This window comes from Manis pentadactyla, chromosome 5, assembly GCF_030020395.1.
Source record: "Manis pentadactyla isolate mManPen7 chromosome 5, mManPen7.hap1, whole genome shotgun sequence".
NCBI lineage: Eukaryota > Metazoa > Chordata > Mammalia > Pholidota > Manidae > Manis > Manis pentadactyla.
Window position 1 is genome coordinate 106,723,395 of NC_080023.1, and position 21,796 is coordinate 106,745,190.

The 21,796-nt window shown below is 38.1% G+C and overlaps 1 long non-coding RNA gene across 3 annotated transcripts in view; it reads left to right on the forward strand.

Moving 5' to 3' along the window:
* The window catches only part of LOC130683842 (uncharacterized), a 38,392-nt gene extending 16,872 nt beyond the window's left edge, over window positions 1-21,520 (forward strand). For 2 of the 3 annotated variants that reach the window (XR_008997850.1, XR_008997851.1), the window contains 2 exons: window positions 12,156-12,314; window positions 20,896-21,520. This is a non-coding gene — a long non-coding RNA (uncharacterized LOC130683842). Of the gene's footprint in view, window positions 1-991; window positions 1,175-12,155; window positions 12,315-20,895 lie in introns of all 3 variants that reach the window. The other variant, XR_008997852.1, reaches the window with a different exon arrangement.
* The last annotated feature ends 276 nt before the right edge of the window (window positions 21,521-21,796 follow it).

Sequence of the window (21,796 nt, forward strand, 5' to 3'; positions counted from 1 at the left end):
TTCTGTAGGTGCTTGTCACAGTTTTCTGTAGTGATGGACCTGAGTGAGTTCTGCTTCAGCTTTTTAATAGCTTGGCTAAATTATTTACCACCAATATTCTCATTTTTGTCATCTGAATAAATAAATAAATAAATCCTTATTTCTCAGGATTGTTTGAGGACTTTTTTGAGTTAATATATACAAATGATTTAGCCTAGTTTCCCTAAGAAGCAAAGCTTGAGGCAAAAACTTATGTGCTAAGATTTTTATGCAGGATACAATCCCCAGACAGCATGAGTGAGGGTTAAAGGGCCGAGAGACTGGGAAGGAAGGAGACAAACCTGCAGAATGCATTACCAGGAGGCCTTCGCTTTGTACCATGCACAGCTGATGCTTATGCTCAGGATTCTGCTTTTGAACAGTCTGCAATTCTTGGTACTGTCTGTCTGGGTGGAGGGAGGGAGAAGAAATCATGTGCTTCTCACTGCCATTGGTCAGAGTTTGTCCACAAGCAGCTACTCCCTGCACTTCCAGGACACATGACCTGCCCTCTCTGGCCACTGACACAGGAGACCTAAGAGTGTAGGCTAGAGTCACCACATTCCACTTGCCTGTCTGCCCTCTGCAGCCTGACGGGGCAGCCAAGGGAGCTGCTGCGAGGACATGGGCCCCAAGGGCCCTCACAGAATCTCCCCACTCAGTGGCAATGAGAAGTCCCAGGGGAGGAACCAAAGGGGTTCATGCAGTGTGAGGCCCAGTGGCTGAGCAGGTGGAATGCCCTGCCAGGAGCCTGCCAGGAAGGTGGCAACTCGCCTTCCTCCTAGTAAGATCAAAGCGCTCCCTCCATAACCTACAGGAAAGTGCCTGGTGCCGGGACCTCTTGATTAAGAGGAGGAACCCGTGACTAAGCAGTTCCCTGGAGCCTCCTGCCCTGGGCCCTGATAGTGACTCTGTGTGGTGTGGAGCTGACACTGGATGAGGCTCCCTAATGTGAGTTTCCATCCTTCCTTAGGGATTCAGGCATCTCCTGGAATGTCTGTAGCTCTGACATCTTAAAAATGAAATTCCATTAAGGACAAATGATGCAAGATGGCTAAAGCTGACTACAGTGGACATTAGCTTTAATACTGTGAAGATCAGTGGAAGCATATTAGTGCAGTACTCTGGAACCCACAGGATAAAAAGACCCCAGCATGTAAGTGTATGTGTTATCATTCTCTTCCTGTTTTTCCCAGTCAGTGATAGGTGAGCCAGCCTTTTGGTTGAGATGCATATTATTGACAACATACTTGTCAAAATTCCCCTTTTCTAAATGCAACCAATGGTGTCTAAGATTTTGTGCCTATCTGAGCAAAAAATGTCTCAGTTTCTTAGATATTCAGCTCTTTGGGGTGAGGGCCTGAGGCATCAACACCTTTCTAATTTCTGTAATATCCTAGGGGCTTTTTGACTTCTTTTTCCCTGTTGAAATCTCTGCCAGAGTTGGCCACTTCAAGAAAGGACTCCAGTAGGCTGCTAGTTAGACTCTGGCTATCAAAACACCTAGAGTTTAAACACCACCTCAGGGACCTGATTAAGAGATAAGGCAGTCCAAAAACAGGTATGGCACTTGCAAGCTAGGTGACCCCATAAGATGTTTTTACCATGAATTTGGCAATTCCTCATGTAGATGTTTAATCTCTCAAAATTTCACACAAGATTTCCCACATCTGGCCAAGTAGTGTGAGTTCCAAGCTTTTTCCTTACCTTGGAATCATTTCTGGCAGTTCTAAAGGCTGCCTCAAATTGTGAGTTTCCTTGGACTAAAAGAAAAAAATAGGACTTAAAAGTTCCAACTGTCTGAACATTTTCTACTTAAAAAAAAAAAGAAATAGACAGGAAGATAATGGTACATGACTCATGGTAAACAAACACCAAACACATGTTATCTTAATGATCCTGTACAAAATCAGGAAATTGTAGACTCTAAAAAGGAGTTACGCAAAAAAGAAAAATGAATGCTATCCAGAAGACAAATTTGAAGGTTTTATTTTTTCAAGTTGTCAATTTGTGTCACTTCAAACAACCACATAGATCAGAATCAATCAAAATGTAGATATAAGAACATCAAGATATCTTGAGATCTACCCATTCACCAAACTAGGTTTTAGTTAATGAAGTGTGTATTTATAATGAACTGTTAACTTTTTGCAATCTTACCCTATTTCGAAAATTCAGAATAACAATCCGTTCTCCTAAGGAACATCATTGAAATCTACTGAGTGCTGAGGATCATGCATTCCGCTGGATGATCTATCCTATAAGATATATAACTTATCCTTGCCTTAAAAACAGAGTTTTGATCTAGTTAAGTGAGTTGGTATTATGTGAGAATTTCATGTTGCATTAAACTGTTGGGAGCTTGCTTGGAACAGAGAGGGAATTCTTCTACACAAGGCAATGGGGCATACTGCTCCCTGGAGACAAGTCACGTAGCCAACAGGACACGGGCAGCAAGTTACTTAAAGCTATAGAAATTATTAATTTTATTAATATATATCTATATGTATTCCTCCCTGAAGAATGTGGCATAAAATATCAAAAGCACATACATTTAGAGTGAAATAAGACAGGCCCAAAATTAGAACCAGGAATTAAATGAAAGCACAAATGTATATTTAATGATGTTAAAGAAGGATGACAAATTTGATCTTAAGCTTTCTATCAGTTATTATGCAAAAGGTAAAGCCAAAATGTTATGCAATTCACAATGTGTATGAGCTAAAAACATACCAATTCAGTTGCTTAGGAGAAGTGAAACTCTTCTTGAGAAGAAGAGTGAAGAGGAATTTCTTCCCGGGTTGCTGATAAAGGAGGCAGCAAGCGAGGTCATGAGCAATGCCCTTTAGCAGGATTATTAGAGTAGAAACAAAGTGAGCTTTCTGGGCCTGTTTTCTTGTATTGCCCTCTCAGTATATGTCAATGGCATCCCACAAGCCCTTCAGGAAGCAGTTAGTTCCACAGGTGCGTGGGCGTCAAGGAGGAGGAGGGCAGAGTGGAAAAGTGAGGGAGATGGCATCCAGGGTGCACAAGCAGGCATTCCACACAGCTGGCTTGGCCTGGGCTGATTTTAAAAATTTTTAGAGCCTTGTGAGTCAATATCAGGTCCTCAGACTAGCAGCATCGGCATTTCCTGGGTGCCTGTTGGAAATGGGGACTCGCAGGTCCCACCCCAGGCCTGAACCAGAATCTGCCTTTTAACAAAGGTCCCAGGTGATTATAGGCACAGTAATGTTTGAAAGTCACCGTATATGCTTTTGGAATACTGTTTTTCTTACCTAAGTGTTCGAGAAATAATATTTTGACTCATTCACAATTACACCTTGTGTCTAGTTCACTACCTGGCATATATTATATACTTCTTAAATAAATGTATGTCAAATTGCTAATCATTTGACCAATACAGTTGCAGTTAGAAAAAATTTAAGGCAAATGTAATTAAATACACTTTATCTTAGCTGTTAAAAATAAATTAGATGCATCTACCTACCACTTAAGCATTTTATTTAAAAATAATAATAATAATAAGGGAGAAATGTAGGATTCACATATAAATCAAGTCTAAAAATCAAATGAATAATCATATTTGACCTGATTGTTTATAGTTCATGATGCGTGATCAAAACCGAAGTATCTGTGGTATGACTGCCCTTGCACTGTTCACCATGTAAGAACTTGTTCACCATGTAAGAACTTGTTCACCATGTAAGAACTTGTTTGTTATGCTTTAGAAGATTGGAGACTGTTGAGAATTAGGCTTGGGGTTGATTAATGATTGTGCATTGAGTCCCCTATACAGAATTTTATTGTTGTTAACAACCATCTGATCAATAAATATGAGAGATGTCCTCTCAAAAAAAAATAAATAAATAAAAAATAAAAAATAAATTAGAATCTACCTGGTCCCTACCTCCTAATCCAGGACAATTTGCCAAGATGTCCGCTTTCTGTAACCTGTGTGCTCTTAAATGTGAAAGAGGACAAAGTGTGTTTCCGATGCCACAGGTATGTGGAACACAGCTGAACAAAACACCAAGGGAGAGAAAGGGCCCCAGACTTCCCTTGAGCACCACTCCCTTCAACCCAGTTCATGGAACTCTTTGACCCTTGACCTAATTCACATTACTTAATAAACTCACATGTCTATTTGAATATGCCCAAGGCTGCTGAAAGCTCTCCCCTCCAAGCCTTTTGAATTTCAGGACTTGGGAGGGAAAAAGAGATGCAGAACTCCCCAAACTCTCCTTCTCCTTTCCCCCCTGTGTCTGTGACCCTGTGGCCATTCCTGCCCCAGGGCCTTCCTCACAGTCCAGAAGCACCAGCTCACTTGGCCATCATCCCTTCTGGACCATGAGCTGCATCAAGATTCACTGACAGATAAATGTGCTTTACCTGACTCCGTAAAACTCACCCATTACATTTTAAACTTCTGTAAAGTTAGTTAGAAACTATCACTCTGAATTTATTTTAATTATGTTTTTATTCAATATAAATGTTTCAATTATAGCTGATGTGCACCATAAAATGTAAATATTTAAACATAAACTTTCCAAACTATCATAAAAGACATTGTCATAATCTTAAAGCCAAGGTTTGTGTCTTATTCATTTTTGTATCCCTCACACCTAGTACAGAAGATAGTAAGCACTGAGTAAATATTTCTGGAGTGAATGGATAAATGAGCAAGCTGAGTGAAGGGACTGCTCAGTACCTCATGACAGGCGCTCTCCTTACAGCCCTGAGCTTGGCAGCCTCTAGGTCCCACCAAAATATGTGAATGGAAATCAACAGAGAATCAAGAAGCCAAAGGTATTACAGAGCATTTTTAATGTCACTTGTGTGGAACTCATTAAACTCCTGATAATCAGAAATGATCAAAGGGTAAATGAATGATGTCTTAGCAAGATTCATTGATTTATGCATTTGCATTCCTGATAATAAGAGATTCTGAAATAGATTTTATATGGCTGCAAAGTGTACCTTTTATATTTGTAATTAGCTGGAGCAAGTGTGACTGAGGAATTCTTACCTCTCTCTGTGCTTGTACTTAGAAGAGTAACGTGCAGCCCTCCAGGACACACATACCTAAATATTCAGAATAGAGCCTCCACAGGTCTAAGTCACCAAGTCTGGTACCTGGATGTTGCCCCCCCTGGTAGCATAACATGAGATTAACCTGGAGGAGAACTAGGGTACTCTGACAGTTTCTGGAAATTAAGGAGCATCTTTTGCATGTGGGCCACTGAAGGCTACGGGGAGGGAATCCAGGGCAGGGATGGCTTTTATGCATTCAGAGTGTGCAGGTAGTGACAGAGGCAGACGCCTAACAAGAGGACGACTTCTCTGCAGCAAGTCCTAAGGGATGTGACTCCTCAGGGTGGTAGAAACCAGCAGATGCAGAAGTAGAGAGTTGCAAAAAAGCAGGGATGACAGACTTAAAAGGAGGCCTTGTCTTATCAGAATCATGTAAAGGAAACAGCCTTTGGTAAATATTAGGGAAAGAGATGGGGGTGGGAGGCTTTGCTGATGGGTATAATTCCCACCCAGCTGTGTAGCTCAGGAAGCACTCCTAAGACTTCCTATAAAGCACTAAACCAAGGAAGGAATCTGGAAGCAGCAATGGTGGATCAAAAGGTCATAAAAACTAAGTGTGACCCCTGAGGCCACAGAGAAACCCAGCAGACGGCGGGGCAGAGCTTGCCTCCTTCCTGGGAGATGGCCCACTACACTCTGATGGAGCAGCTCCTCCATTTCAGGGCTAAAAGTCCATGAGGATTCCGTCTGAACTCAGCATTTCCCCCAGCCTGTGAGGGGCTCTTGGGACACAAATCAACTTCGATTGCTGTCATTTTTCCTGCACACAAAATCAAAGGCGGTGAGTTTGCTTCTCTTGTAGTAAAACCATCCTTGGCCCCACTGTAAACATTATGTTTGCAAGTGGGGGAATCTGGGCCAGGTACTTAGTGTAATCTTCAGGGAGACAATTTTATAGTTCTCTCACCAAGGGCCAGAGTCTACAAGCTGCCCCATCCTTGTAAAGGCCCCTGGTCCTCCAGTGGCATTTTTGTGCAATATTCTTCATAGTATGATCAATGTCTCTGAAATTGCTAGCATGACTAAAGGTACTGATATAAACCCTATTTCTTTCTCTAGGTGTCTAGGTCACACACAGGTGGCCCATGGGTCAAGTGTTCTGTGTGGCAAGCACACTATTTTGAAAAATGAAATTAACATTTATAAATCAGAGGTTATTTTACAATTCTTTACTTACATTTTTTTTTTCTGTAAAACTTGGAAGAGCTGCCCACACTGGGCTCATATTCCCCCACAGTGGCATTTGGCTGGAGTTGTGTAGCAGCTGCTTCTTTTAAAAGGGGCATGCATATCTCAGTCCATCACAGGCCCTATCACTCCGGATTAGGTAGCTGACCTTGGGCCCAGCTGGGGCTGTCATTTATCACAATGCTTGTACTGTTTCTCTTAGAGTAGAGAAAGTTCTTGACACCCATAGCTCTATGAAAAAAAAGAAAGCAAAAGCAGATTGAGAGGGCCCATGACTTCCTTACCCCAGTACCCACCCCGCACCCCACGTGCGCCACCTGCCTAGGCCCTGTGCCCTCAGATGTCCTCATGACATTTTTCCCATTCAATATTTTTATTAGTATCAGCAATATCCTGCTTCTCGTTCCTCACCTCTCCTCCTCCACTCCGGAAAAATGCCTAATTATTACAAAAATGTATTTATTTACCAAGTGACATATTCTATGGTTCCTACATATTAAAAGATCTGAATGAGTGGGACAGATTATTTATGCCAGTTGGCGAATCTGCAATCTGAGAGAAGGAAACATATTTGCATTATCAAAGCTTGGCACCTTCAGCTTATCTCAGTGAAAAGTGATTTAACAAAAGTCCAGAGTTCCCAGGATATGCGAGAGCAGGAATGAGAGACAATGCATCAAACCATCTTCTTTGCCACATCTGTGGCATAATATTCATATTCATGATCTGCTGGTCACAATTTCCTATGTTTTCATGTCCTGAGGATCTTTTTTAGTGAGTTGATTGTTGCAAAATGATTAAAACCATGTAAGAAATCTGGACCCATCAGTGGCTTTACTGGGCTCCAAAGTTTGTCTGTAAAGATGAGCCAGAAATAAAGATATGTCAACCTCTCTTTCCATTCTCAAAAAAAAAAGTGTTTATTTTTAATACCTGTCTATTTGTGGTTGTAGTGGGAGACAAAGAGTCACTGGGGAAATTAGGCACAGGATAAAAATTTGTTAATTGAATGAATGAGTGAATATCAGGGGTATTATCTAGAAGACTCACTCACAGCTTGGAGCATATTGGCGGTTAAGGCTGAGTGGCAGAGGATGGGGCTATGAAAGGTGTACAGGTGTTATGCTGGCCCAGGTGAACAAGGCAAACTTGGTGGCATCAGTTACTTACCAAAGCTGGAGGTGGGGGACTTGGGAGGAGAGAAAAGAAATAAGGGAAAGAGAGACAAATAACTGACTTCGTGCTGGTGGTCATTTTACCTGGATATTTTGCAGAATTGCTATAGAGCAATCACAGAACAATAGCATCTCTGCCCTAATAAAGGTAGAGAAAATAAATTTAATACTAATCTTTTTAGAAATCTGATGGTGACTCCCAGCTCAAGCATACCGAGAGCTCAGTTTATGCCAGGCCTTGTCATAAGCAGAGAGTTCATGTAATTTTCCTAAAGGAGCTTTAGAGAAATAAGCATAGTTTCTTTAGTACTGAAACTAACATTTAAAAGGAGGCAATGGCCAGCTAAATTTTTATTAAGTTATTATTGATATACACTCTTATGAGGGTTTCACATGAAAAATGATGTGGTTACTACATTCACCCATATTATTGAGTTCCCCCCATACCCCACTGCGGTCACTGTCCATCAGTGTAGTAAAATATGGCCAGCTAAATTTAAGTGCTTCCATGTTATTGAGCAATGGAAACAAAAAATGTACATGCAGCCTTAGGTAACCTAATTTAAGTTTAGTTAAGTACATATTTTAAATGTCTTAACTTTTGGCAAAAGTAAGATGTGCTGCCAGAAATAACGAGTGTTCGTAAATGTGACATTATTAAATAATGCATTAAATTAACCCACTGTAAAATGAAGATCTGTGAAAGATAGGTGGCTAAGGCTAGAAAATGGAATATGAAAGCACCCTTTGTCCTAGAATCAAATGAGCAAAAGGAACTGGAAGCTGTTAACAAACCTTTCTTGCTCCTTTTGGGTAGAATGAACTATTCCATTCCACTGGGTGAAGATTTATTTCATCTGTCACTTTATTGGTCACACAGGACTCCTATTCTAAATTTAAGAAATAGAAAGGGAGCCTTTCTGTTTAAATTTAAAAAGAAATAGCATACATCTCAATAATTTAGTCTTCTAATTTCTATAAATAATGTCTGAAATTATAAATACAGTTAGTGAATATGGAAAAATTACCAAGTAATTATGTCTCATGGATTTGCAGGGCAGTACATATTACTGTATTTATGTATTATGATTTCTGATGTGATTTCTTGTTTTTCTGCCTAAAATTTAAGAATTTTGGTTCAAAAGACTGGGAAAGAACACTGCACTGGGAGTTAGGAACCTGGATTCTCATTACACCTTTTGTACTGATTAGCTGGATAACTTTGGGAAAGTTGTTTGTTTCTGTTTTGCTAAGGAAGGAAAAGAGAATTGATTGAACACCTATAGTATTTCAGATAATTCACTCATATGTCTCATTTAAATCTGAGAACAACATAGTGATGTAATTACATTTTGCATTTTATAAACAAAGCCACCAAGGTCCAGAAAGATATGCCATTTGTCAAGATTACTCAGGTAGTGGATGACAGAAGTGTTCTGAAATCTTGTTCTGATCTTTCTGACCCTAGAAGTATCCCATGTGGAATCTCACGGATTATGTGTCCTTACCTGTAAAAACCAAGAGATTGATAAACTCAACATATGAATGATCCAGTTTCCTTATATCCCTGTCAGCATTTGTTGATATCACTATTTTTTATTTTAGTCATTCTGATAAGTGTGTAGTGACTCGCTTATTGTGGTTTTAATTTGCATATCCCTGACGGTTAATGACACTGAACATTTTGTCACATGCTTATTTGCCATCTGTGTATCCTCTTTAGTGAAATGACAGTTCATGCAAATTTGACCATTTTCAACTTGGATTTTTTTTTGCTATTAATATTTGAGAGTTCTTTTTGTATTCTAGATACTAGTCCTTTGTCAGAGACGTGGTTTGCAAATACTTTCTCCCTGTGTATAGCTTGTCTTTTCTTCTTCTTAGTTTTTGCCTATCAATGTCCAATTGCTTCAACACCATTTGTTTAAAAGGTTATATTTCCTTTATTGAATTGCTTTTGCACCCTCATCAAGCTGAGCATATTTGTATGGGACTGTTTTTGGAATCTTTATTTTTTTCCATTGATCTGTGTATCTATCCCTCAACCAATATCACACTGTCTTGATTACTATCATTATACAGTACACCGTAATATCAATTAGAGTTATTCCTTTCCAAATTCTTCAATCTATTTTAGGACCTGAGCCTTTCCATATATATTTTAGACTGTTTATACTGACAAAACTCTTTTTTAAGAATTTGATAGGAACTGTTTTAAACCTGCAGATCAATTTGGGAAGATTTTTCATCTTCACTATGTTGAGTCTTTCAGTCCATGAACATGGTGTATATTTTCATTTATTTAGGTCCTATTTGATGTCTTTCATCAGCATTTTGTTATTTTTAACATATAGATCCCATACATATTTTAAGATTATATCTAAACCTTCATTTTCTTTGGAATAATCACAAATAGTATTGTGCTTCAAATTTTGCTTTGCACATATTATTTTAGATATATAAAAATACAATTGGTTTTTTTTTGTGTTGACCTCATGTTCTGTCCTGCAATTCTGCTGAACTCATATGTTAGTTCTAGGCATTTATTTGTGGCTCTTTTGGGATTTTCTATGTAGACAATCATGTCATCTCAAATAGGACAATTTTATTTCTTCCTTTCCAATCTATATGACTTTTATCTTTTTCTTACCTTTTTTGTAGTGGCTAGAACTTTCAGTACTATGCTATATAAGAGTAGTAAGAGTTGAACATTCTTGCTTTGTTTTAAATCTTAGAGGAACAACTTTCAGTTTTTACTACAAAGTATGAGGTTAACTATAGTTTTTTGGTAGATGCTCTTTATGAAGTTGGGTCAGTTCTTATTCCTAACTTGCTGAGAGTTTTCATTTTGGTTTGGTTTTGCTTTTATTTATTTATTTACTTTGCTATAAATGAGTGTTGGATTTTGTCAAATGATTTTTCTGAATGAATTAATATGATGATGTAATTTTTCTTCTTTAACCTGTATCATACTGATAGATTTTCAAATGTTAAACAGTCTTGCAAACCTCGAATAAATCCCACTTGGTCACAGTGTATTATTCTTTTTGTACATTGCTGGATTGCATTTGCTCATCTCTCTTGATTAGCCTGCATCTGAGTTTATAAGAGATATTGGTCTGTAGTTTTGCTTTTTGTGACTATTTTTGGTTTTGGTATGAGAGTAATACTAGCCTCATAAAATGAGTTCTCTCCTTTTCTAGTTTCTGGAAGAGATAGTTTAATTAGTGTTAATTCTTCTTTAAATGTTTCTTAGAATTCTCTGAGCATGGAAACATCTTTTTCTGGAGCTTTTAAATTATAAATTCAATTTATTTGATGGTATAAGATAATTATGATTATTCATCTTGGTTTATTAGTTTCACATTTTTCGAAACTGATCTGTTTCTTCTAAATTGTCTAATTTATAAGCATATTCTTCTTTTAAAGGCTGCAGGATCTATTGTATCTTCTGTTTAATTTCTAATATTGGTGATTTATATCTTTTCTTTTTCTCTTCATTTTTGAATACCTCTTTAATTTTAATTCCATTGTCCTTAAAACAAGATGATAATATTACTTTCCAATTGCTGCCATAACAATTAGCACAAATTTAGTGGCTTAAAACAGCACAAGTTTATTATTTTGTAACACCTTTACATGGGGAGGAAGTCAGAAGTCCAAAATAAATCTCACAAAACTAAAATCAAGGTGTCAACCAGGACTGTGTTAATTTCTGGAGGCTCCAGGGGAGAATCTGTTTTCTTACCGTTCTTAACTTTTCCAGCTTCTAGAGGCTTCCCACCTTCCTTGGCTCATTGCTCTTTGTGTCTTCAAAGCCAACAATAGCTGGTTGAGTCTTTCCCACACTGCATGCCTCTGACCTACTCTACATTTAATTACTGTAATAATCCAGAATAATCTCCTTATGTTAGGGTCCACTGATAACAGCCTTAATTCTGTCTACAACCCTAACTCCCCCTTTCCATGTAACATGACATATTCACAGGTTCCAGGGATTAGGACATGGACATCATTAGGGGGACATTAGTCTATCTACCAAAATAACATAAGATTGTTTCACAAATTTTAATGCATTCATTTAATATTTTCTTATATGGCAGGTCCTATGCAAGATACTGACCTCAGTTAAGTTTTCTCTGCTGCGACTAAGCACTGCAGTTGACTCCGTGAGCTTTTTCATTCTTGACAGAAAGTCTCACATTTCCTTTCACAAGCAGTACTGGGCTATTAGAGGTCTCCAAATCCGTCAGGCTTTTCCAGACTTTCATGACTTAGAACATGTTTGTTTTTCCTAGACTGTCACTTCCTGGTCCCTTTGTCTGTTTAATTGGGAAAGCCTGCTTCTCTCTCCTTTCCTCCTCAACCCCTTTACTCCAAGCCTCTGATTGTACACGCCTGGATCACCTATAATACCCTTCAAACACCACGACTTTAACATTTCCACACTGTGTTGTTACCTATGATTTATTGTCCAACATCTCCACTAGATCTCTAAGGTATATGAAAGCAGCTGCTGAGTTTTTATTTTCTTTATATCCCAGTGCTTAGCACAATGCTTGGAACAAAGTAGGCAGTATAATAATATAATAATATTTTGCTGAATATATGAACAACCCCTAAATCCTAAAGTTTTCCATTCAACTTTTTTTCTGTTCTTTTCTTTTTTCTCTCCCTTAGGGATTCTCTCCACATATTCATGTACCTGCTCTGTGATGAGACTTAAATATCTAGGTTCATATGTTACTGCTTTCATACGTTTTTGGTGTCTGCTGGATGGAATTCTCCAAATAACTTCAAACTCACCATGTCCAAAGTATAATTTATTATTTTTGCCAGGTAAGTGCTATTTAAAATACAGTTTAAGGCCATTTCTACCTCCTACTGGCTTAAAAGATTCATGTTGCCTTTCTCTCCCTCTCAAATCACAGGTCCAATCTGTTGCAAAGTCCCATGAATTGGGCCTCTCCCCATGCCCCTCTATTTTATTTCTTCTGGAGGTTTAGGCTTCATCACCCCATACATGGCTACTCCAATAGCCTCCTAACAAGTCTCCTCTGGCCACTATTTCTTTTAATTCAGCCTATATACTACAGGACATGCTTCCTAAATCATAATAACAATCAAACCGTTGTCTTGCTTATAAAACTTCTAATGCCTTTCTGTTGCCTTCTGCCGCATGGGTCTAGCGTGTCCATAAAATATACCCCTAGGCTACTTTCCTACCATATTTACATGTCCCTGCCCTCTCCTTAAACAGGATAATAATGGTAGGCAGAATCATGTCCCCTTCCCTTCAAAATGTTCATGACCTATTTCCTAGAATCCACGAACATGCTATCTTACATGGCAAAAAGGATTTTGGAGATGTGATTAAGTTAAAGAATTTGAGATGGAGGGATTATTCTGGATATTCCAAGCAGGCCCAATGTAATCACAAGGGTCCTTCTGAGTCAGAGGAGATGTTATAGAAGCAGAAGTTGGAATGCTGGGGGCCCATGAATCAAGGCAGGCAGGCAGCCTCCAGAGGCTGAAAAAGGAAGGAATGCAGAGTGGCCGGAAAGAATGTAGTCCAGCTGACACACTGCAGACTTCTGACCTCCAGAACTGTGTGATAATAAATTTGTTTGTTTTAAGCTATGAAGTTTGTGCTAAATTGTTACAACAGCAATAGGAAACTAATACAACTAACTACTTACCTGCTTTCCTTATGCTGTGATATGATTCTGGTTACTTAGTTCGCATGTCTCCTTCTCATGTTTCCAATATATTGAGTCTATTCAACTCAAGGTTCATCTCAAATGCTGCTGCTTCTTCCTTGAAACCTTCCTGGAACCTGATCAGGGGGCATATCATTCAGGGACATATTGTCATATTGTCATTTACCCCACCAACTACAATAACTTCCAGTTAATCCCCTCCAATCCAGCCTTCATACCTCTGCCTAAGATGCACCTCATCACCCCTACCTGGAATCAGCCAAACTTGAGGTTCAGGGCACAGTCTTTCAGACTGTCAAGTCTGCCTGAGACTTGTGACACTTTTCAAAAGTTGCAGGGAGGTCCCCAGAGCCACCCTTACTTCATACTGGCTGACTACCAATTCAGGGGTCCACATAACCCCCTCAGGTTTGATGAATTGCTAGGATGACTCACAGACCTGGTAGAAGTGCTATACTTAAAATTACAGTTTTATTATAATGTAACGATGCAAGTCACAACCAACCAAAGAGAGGATACACAGGGTAGAATCTGGGACTGAAGAGATCCAGATGTCAACTTACTGCCCTGGCATCCATGCGTGACACTGCATACATAGACTGTAGCTAACCCCGGAAGCTCACCTGGTCTTTGGTGGTCAGAGCCTTTACTGAGGCTTCCCTAAGTGGGATTGATTGAATCAGTGGCCCTGTAGTTGAGCTCAATTTCCAGCCTTACCCCCTCTCCTCGGAGGTTGGGAGGCCGGGCTGATGCCACCTGGCTCTCAGCACCAAGACTCTCGTCACGTGATCGGTCTTTCTGGCCCGGCCCGGCCCACCCCTTACTCTAAGACGCTGGGTGTGGCTGGCCTTACCCTGACTCAGGGAGCTAGCACGAACTATCAAGTGCCCACTGTGAGCCACCTCATTAACATAAACTATCAGATGTGGTCAGAGGGGCCCACATCTGAATAACAAAGACACTCCTATCACTCCGGAAATCCAAGGGTTTAGAGGCTACCTCCCAGGAACTGGCAACAAAGGTCAGCCAAATTCTTTATTACACACCACCTGATTAGAATTCTTCACTGGCTCCCTTACTTTGAAAATAAAAGGCAAACTACTTAACAGGATATTCCAGGCCCTTCATGAGAAGTAGCCTGATAAAATAGGCATAAAATAACTTTTTTGTAAAGAACAGAAGCTTTCATGCTCACTACCTGGCACATCGTATAAATTCTTTTAAAATTAATTATTGACTGAACAGACAGAAGGAAAAGGATAAAACAAACAAAAAGATTAATGGCTTAGTCTAAACACCAATTTACCAGAGTACTAAGAAAATACAAATTTTGCAGATGAGGTATTGGGGAGAGAAAAATAAAAATAATGTTTATAAACTAAAAAGGTACAAAGAGCTTTCCAAGAAAAGGAAGGAAAAATAATAAAACTTTGGTCTTTTTTGCCAAGTTTGACTCTTGGAAATTGATGTTTCAAAAGTTTGTTCTGGTGTCTGGATTTAGCTTAGAGTCTAAAGATTTTGTCTCCTCATTTCTAGACCAAGACAAGTTAATCTCTCCTTTTTTTTTTGTCTTTTTATGAAACTGCTATATCTAAATAGTATGAAGTATCGTATTATAAAATATTAAATAGAAATTGATTCTTGGAATAGACATTATCCAGGGTGTCCAATAGAGACAGGAATTAGAAATGTGTATTCATGAACACATTGCTAATTTGATATTCTGGATTCCCTCCCAAGATACAAGAATCATGTACATATTGTCTAATAAAGCTTTCAGAGGATACTGTCTCTGCAAAAGAATTTTAAGTACAATTCATTTTCTTTTATTACTTTAAACACAAACAGGAAGATGTCAACTTACTAGTTTTACTACAATCAAAGTTATATTGTTAGGTTCTATACTTTTGTGTAGAATAAAAAGATATAACTATGGAACATGTGACAGTAAAAGAGAATATGTACCTCTTTGTGTGATTTTGCCTCTAGAGAAAATAAAACTAGGAAGAACAGCCTCAGATTTTTCTTCCTCTGGAAATAACCTGTTACTTGACAAGAGGAAATTATATGGCACAGATGTTATAACATGAAGAATACAGTTTATTATTTTCTCCGATCTTACAGTTAAGGGATTTTTATTTTTAAAGTGAATATAATTAATAGTTTAAAGAAAATAATTTTCATAGTTTAACAAAGATTTAAGAAATTCCTTATAACTAAGATCTATCTAGGGTAACTACAAATATATACCATGCATAGATTTGATAAAATTACCTCTTCCTATCTTAATACTGGAAGAAGACACAGGACAGGGAACAGGCCTTGTTGGCAGATGGAAATGAAGGAGATGGAACAGATTCCTTCTATGTATTATACCATTTCCCCCATCAGAGCTCCATACATCTCCTTCCAAAGCATGTAAACCTGATGTCAAAATAACATAATATGATCCGATTTGTGCAAATGATTGCAACTACTTTATAATTAAACATCCAGGGAATTATATATGTGAAATAGATATCTCTGTACATACCACAGATTTAATTACATCCTGGATTTAAAAAAATTTTGACCCAAGATTGAAAACAGATGGTCAATCACCTCATGTCCCAATGGTTGCTTTGTGAGCAAGTGACACTGGATTCTGTGCTTTCAAGAACATTTTTCCCCACCTCATTGTTTTTGCCAAATACTCATTAAAGAACAAACACAAAGAACTCCACTGTTGGATTTCTCCTGGGTTTCTTGAATGTTAGAAATCAACAGGATTAGCAATGTTTGTTTGGAAAATTGTCTTAAGCGTTTACCCTCGTGATTTGTCTCTAATCTGGAAGGAAACAACTGATTTATTAAATCATCATGTTATGTCTTATTCTTCCTACTTGTGAAAATCCCAAGTCTGGCATATAGATTGTGGTTTTATTCATTTTCTACCTTCATATTTTTAACTTTATGCAAATGAGCAAGTAATGTGAGATGGAGATATATTAGATATTCTCTGTATTTTATTGATGGTATGATGAACCTCTCCCCACCAAAGACACAAAAATGTACTTGAATAGAGAAATACACAAAGAACTTTAATAGTTTATTGATTAGATTGTTAGAGAAAACAGAAGTAATTTGAATTCCCCTCCTCAGTCAATGAATTAGGTTTTTTCTGTAAGAGGGAGATTCTTTGTTTAATTGCACAATATACATGGATTGAACCTCAGGCACTATATGGGTGCTGGGCATCTAATGGTGAACACAACAGACATATAATGGGCTCTCCCAGGGTAGAAGGAAAGACAGATTTTAAACAAATTATTCAAAATAAAGAAATAATTATAATTGTGCAAAATTGTGCAAAGAAGTACAATATGTTGGAGTAACATGCAACTGAGGGAAAGATAATGTGCAAAGCTTCTGTGGCTAGAAAAACCCTTGGCATGTTCAAGGAACTGAAAGAATACCCGTGTGGCTGCAGCACTGAGGACCAGGGTGGGTTGAAGACAGAGGCAAAGCCCAGATCACAGAGTGACAGGATACCATGTTACAAGTTGAAATTGGAGCCTGTGGCCAGTGAGAGGCAATTGAAAGTTTTATGTAAAAAAAGTGATCAGATTTATCTTCTAGGAAGATCACACAGGCAGCAGCATAGAGGATAGTTCCCAGATAAGGGTTGATAGACCTTGTTTTGGGGTAGCACTGGTACTGGGGAAGAAGGGAGGGGAGGGAAGTGGGGGGCTCAAGAGAGGTATAGGAAGTAGAAGTGCCAGAACTTTGTGATTCATTGCATAGAGTTGGAAGGAAAAGGCTTTTGATTTGAGCAAGTGGATGCATAGAGCTTGTTTTGTGGATATTGGAAATGCTAGAAAAGAAGTAAATTTGAATGAGAGTGAGAAGAGAGGATATCGCTTTTTCTTTTGGAGTTACTGAGTTACAGATGCCTGTAAGATATCCAAGTAAAGTAACACTTTCTCTATATGAGCTTAGTGCTCAAAAATGAAGTCCATGCTGGAGCAATTTGTCCATACTTAGGACAAATATGATAAATAAGCTGCCTGAGTGGTTGAGATCACTTAGGGAGAGAGTGTGGAGTGAGAGAAGACAGCTTGGGAATGGAAAGACCACACATCGCAGTTTGCCCGGGACAGTCCCAGTTAGCACCCACTGTACCCCTTTCACTCTCAAAATGACCCAGTTTGGACAATAAACATAAAGTCACTCTTTTTAAGGCAGAACCAGAGGAATGCCAACATTCAAAACTTGAGTGAAGCAAAGCCATGAATGCAGTCAAAAGAAAGTAAACCAGGAGCAGCAGCTGATACCACTGAAGCCAAGGGAAGACAATGTCTCAAAAAATTTAGCATATGGAATTGCACAGGTTTTGCCCCTGGGTTCCATAGTAATGGAACGGCATGACATTCGCAGCCTGTTAGATCAGTGGAGCGCAACAAAGGTTAGCTCAGGAGTTCAGAGGAGGGGGCAGTGGTGATCGGTTCTGAGCAAGAGAAGTGCCACACGTACTGAAGAAATAGAGACAGCTTAGATGCTAAAAATACAAAATAGTTTTCTCATCTTGGCAAATATACTGGGGAGGCTGTTAGACATGTTAATGTCAGCTAACTGGAATGATACAAAACTACTTTTAATTCCTCATTCAAGCCATGCCTTTTCTTGTCTCCCTAACTTTGTTTTGATTTTCTCCCAGCCTTAAAATCTCTTTCCCTCTATCTTCTTTACCCTCAACATAAAGTTCTGGTGTCACCTTCTCCAGGGACTTTCCTTACCTGGCACTTCTCTGAGAATGGGTTCCCTCCTCTGGCCCAGCACTGTTCCCAGCTGTACTGTCCCACAGCTCTACTAAGGCTCCTGCTGTTTTACAGTGAAATTTATTTGTCTCTCTCTTGCACCAGATTTTAAATTCTCCTTTTTGGACTTTAAGTTCCTTAATGTCAGGGAAAATGTCTTATTCTTATTTATCTTTGTATCCTTCACTACTACATTGGGGTTTTGCATGTAATAAATTTTGAGTTGAATTAAAGAAAAATGTAGGAGAGAAGTCAGAATCATTTTCTTTCTATTGAACATTTATATACATACCGTAAAATGCATGGACCATAAATGTGCATTGACTGAGTCTTGATAAACGTAATTCAGTGTAACTTCTATCCTGATACATAGCCCATTTCTATCATCCCAGAAGGTTTCCCCATACCCTTTTCCAGTCAGTCCCTACTCCCTATCCACAGCAATCACTATTCTGATTTCTGTTCTTATAGATTAGCTTTTGCCTGTCCTAGAACTTCATAAAAATAGAATCATATGGTATGTACTCTTTTGTATTTGGCTTATTTTGTTTACTACTATGTTTGTGAAATTGATCGATTTTGATGTGTGTATCAATAGTCCTTCCATTTTATTGTTGAGTAGTATTTAACTATGTGAACATTCCACAATTTATTCATACATTCTTCTGTTGATGGACATTTGGGTGGTTTTCAGTTTGGGGCTATTTGACTAAAGTTGTTATGAATCATCATGCAGGAATTTTTTGTGGATATCTGTTTTCATTCTTAGGAAAATACCTGGAAGGAAATTTGTTGGGTCATAGGATATATGTGTGCATGTGTGTATGTAACAAATTGCTAAAATGTTTTCCAAAGTAGTTGTACCATTTTTTTATTTCTACTGGCAGTATATGGGTATTCTAATTGCTCCACTTCCTGAGCACCATTTGGTATTGTCAGTCTTTTATAACTTTAGCCATTTTGGCAGGTTGAGAAATGATATCTTTTCGTGGCTTTTATCTCCATTTTCCTGATGAGTAAATGATGTTGAGCAGCTTTTTGTGAGCTTATTAGCCATTCATATATATATATATGTGTGTATATATACATATATACACACACATATATATATATACACACTATACACACACACACACGTATCTATATATATTTATTTTATTTATTTACATACAGTGTGTGATATATTTAAGTTTTTTTGCTTACTTAAAAATGTACTTCCTTGTCTTTTTGTTATAGATTAATAGACTTTTATATATTCGGAATATAAGTCCTTGGTTGGATATATGCATTTCACACTCTTCTCCCAGTCTGTGTCTTGCCTTTTTATTTTCTTCATAGTGTCTTTTGATAAGACGTTTTTAATTTTGATGAAGTCCTATCTACCTTTTTATGTTATTAGTGCTTGTTGTGTCCCCTCTATGCAATCATTTCTTTCCTCAAGATCATAAAGATAGTCTGTTTTCTTCTAGAGGCTTTATAGTGTTAACTTTTATATTTAGGTCTTTGATACATCTTGTTAAAATTGGAGTTGGAGACATTTTTAATAATTTTAAAAGTGCAGTGGAATCACACTCCATGTGGTTGACCTTTGGAAAAAAGGTTATTCTCTTGTAAAGAGACTTTGGTCATCCTTTTGAATATTGTGTGGGCCTGATATTAATAAAATATAATTTATCTACTTTGAAAGAACATTAAAATACCTGGGCACATAAGCAGCAGACCAGAGACACAATCACTGTGTTTTTTCCTAAACTTTTGTGTGAGTTAGGACTCCCTGAATTCACCTTGATTTTTGTGTCTCAGTTTTCAAGTAAAATGTGTTGGTATAATCAGCTTCCTTCATAGCACTGGAATGAAAATATAAAACAATAATAAAACTTTTCTAAAATATCAAGTTATAAATCTGCATCAGGTAACAATGATGATAAATTGTGAACTGTTGAACAGTTGCTTATTAAGTTATAGACTTTGTCCATAAATGAAAAAAAAAAAGTTTTGTTCTTGATATCTCTTAGGACTCCAATAAAGATGAAACTTAAATCTTTTAAAAGAACATAACTGCATAAACTTTCAGTGGCACTGGTACATAATGAATAGTTTCAACCCATAGTCTTCACTAGGGAATAAGGATCACTGCAGTGATGTACGGTCATGATCTCTACTGTCACCATGAGCTGAGAGGAAGCCTGCTGAGTGGTGTTTGCATGGGGCCTCATAAAAATACACCCATCAAATGGCACATTGTCATCGAGTGCAGGGCCACTCTTTAATAAACTCCTACCCCAGGATCAAATTCCCTGTATAGTATAAAAAATCTCATTAATCTCATTAATTCAGAACCTACTTTGACACTTGTAATAATTCAGACATGGTATATGTAATTCTTATTCAGTAGAAAGTTCACAGTTCAAAATAGAAGGTGGAACTCAGAATGACTGTATTAAATAATTATGGGACAATAAACTCCTGTAAGTTTAACTTTACTCTTTTTGGATATTTAGTTTTAAATATGTAGCACACAAGGCATACGCCTGCATTTATTTATTTATTTAATTTATTTTTAAAGTGTTCCCAAGATCATTCATTGTTGCATTCTTTTAATACAGAATTGGATCCTTCCCTAAATAATTCCCCATTCATAAAAAGGAAATCAATGTCGCTGTGGAAGAAAACATTTAGCAACTGCCCTATGTAGCACTGTGACAAGGTGGTCAGGACATAGTGCTAAGCAGAACTGCATTTTAACGATTTAAAAGTCCACTGATGAAAAAGAGGATAGTAGGGCATCTTTCGTGCAGAGAAATGAGCGGAGTAAACATCAGCGTCTGTAGTTGCATACGTCTACCTACATTTCTGATGGATGCCTAGGACCCTTAATATGAATGTTGCTCTTGTGTGTTTCAGGCAGAGTTTAAGGGGAACCAGTGGTGTCTTCATGTAGGTGTAATTGAGGAGAGCTGAATATAAAAAGTTCCAGTAAAGCGTTCTGGAAGCTTACTGACCTTTCCCTGGAAGGTATATTCCCCCAAAACAAAATGAAGATATCCACAGGGTGGGCAGAGCTGAAGACGACACGTCCTGTGACTCGAGTTTTCCAGACAACGCTGTCTTCACACAGATTTGCTGTCTTGGACGTAAGCTGCCCTCAAGTAAACATACTGGAAATCCCTTATTCCTTCTTTAACTTGCTTTGCAGTTTTCCCACAGATTCTTCTATAATATGTGGTATCAGAATTGTTATTCTGACTTACCCTGTAGCAAATGCAGGCTAATGCTGTATTTATGTTATTTCTTACAGCCATACCATAACTGTATGTTAATTGTGGTTCTTTTTGTTTATTCTGTATTCTTATCATTATTTTGTATGAAATATGGTTCTTAGCATTTTCTACGAAGCTCGTAACAGCCTGCAATGTTAATGATTCACATGACCGTGATCAAATCTCTTGAAGAATAGTCGGTGTTAGCACGACTGCCTTTTCCTCGTTCCATCTGAACGCTGGAAGTTCAGTACTAAATAAACACTAGAGAACAATTTCTTGCCTACATTTATTTTTAAATGTCATTTACCATTTAGACTTTTTACCAGTTAGGACACCCCTTGCCCTCTTCCTGCAATTCTTTTTCCCTCCCTCACTTCTTTCCCCTTCAAACCCAAAGCCCCAGAGGCACGTGACCACACAGACTCCCCTGTACTCTGAGGGGAAGAAAAGTAATGTGACAAGAAAGTTAATCCACACTGTCTCAAGGAGGTTTTCTGTATAGAATTAAAGGTAAAGATGAGCTGAAAGGTAAAGATCTTGAG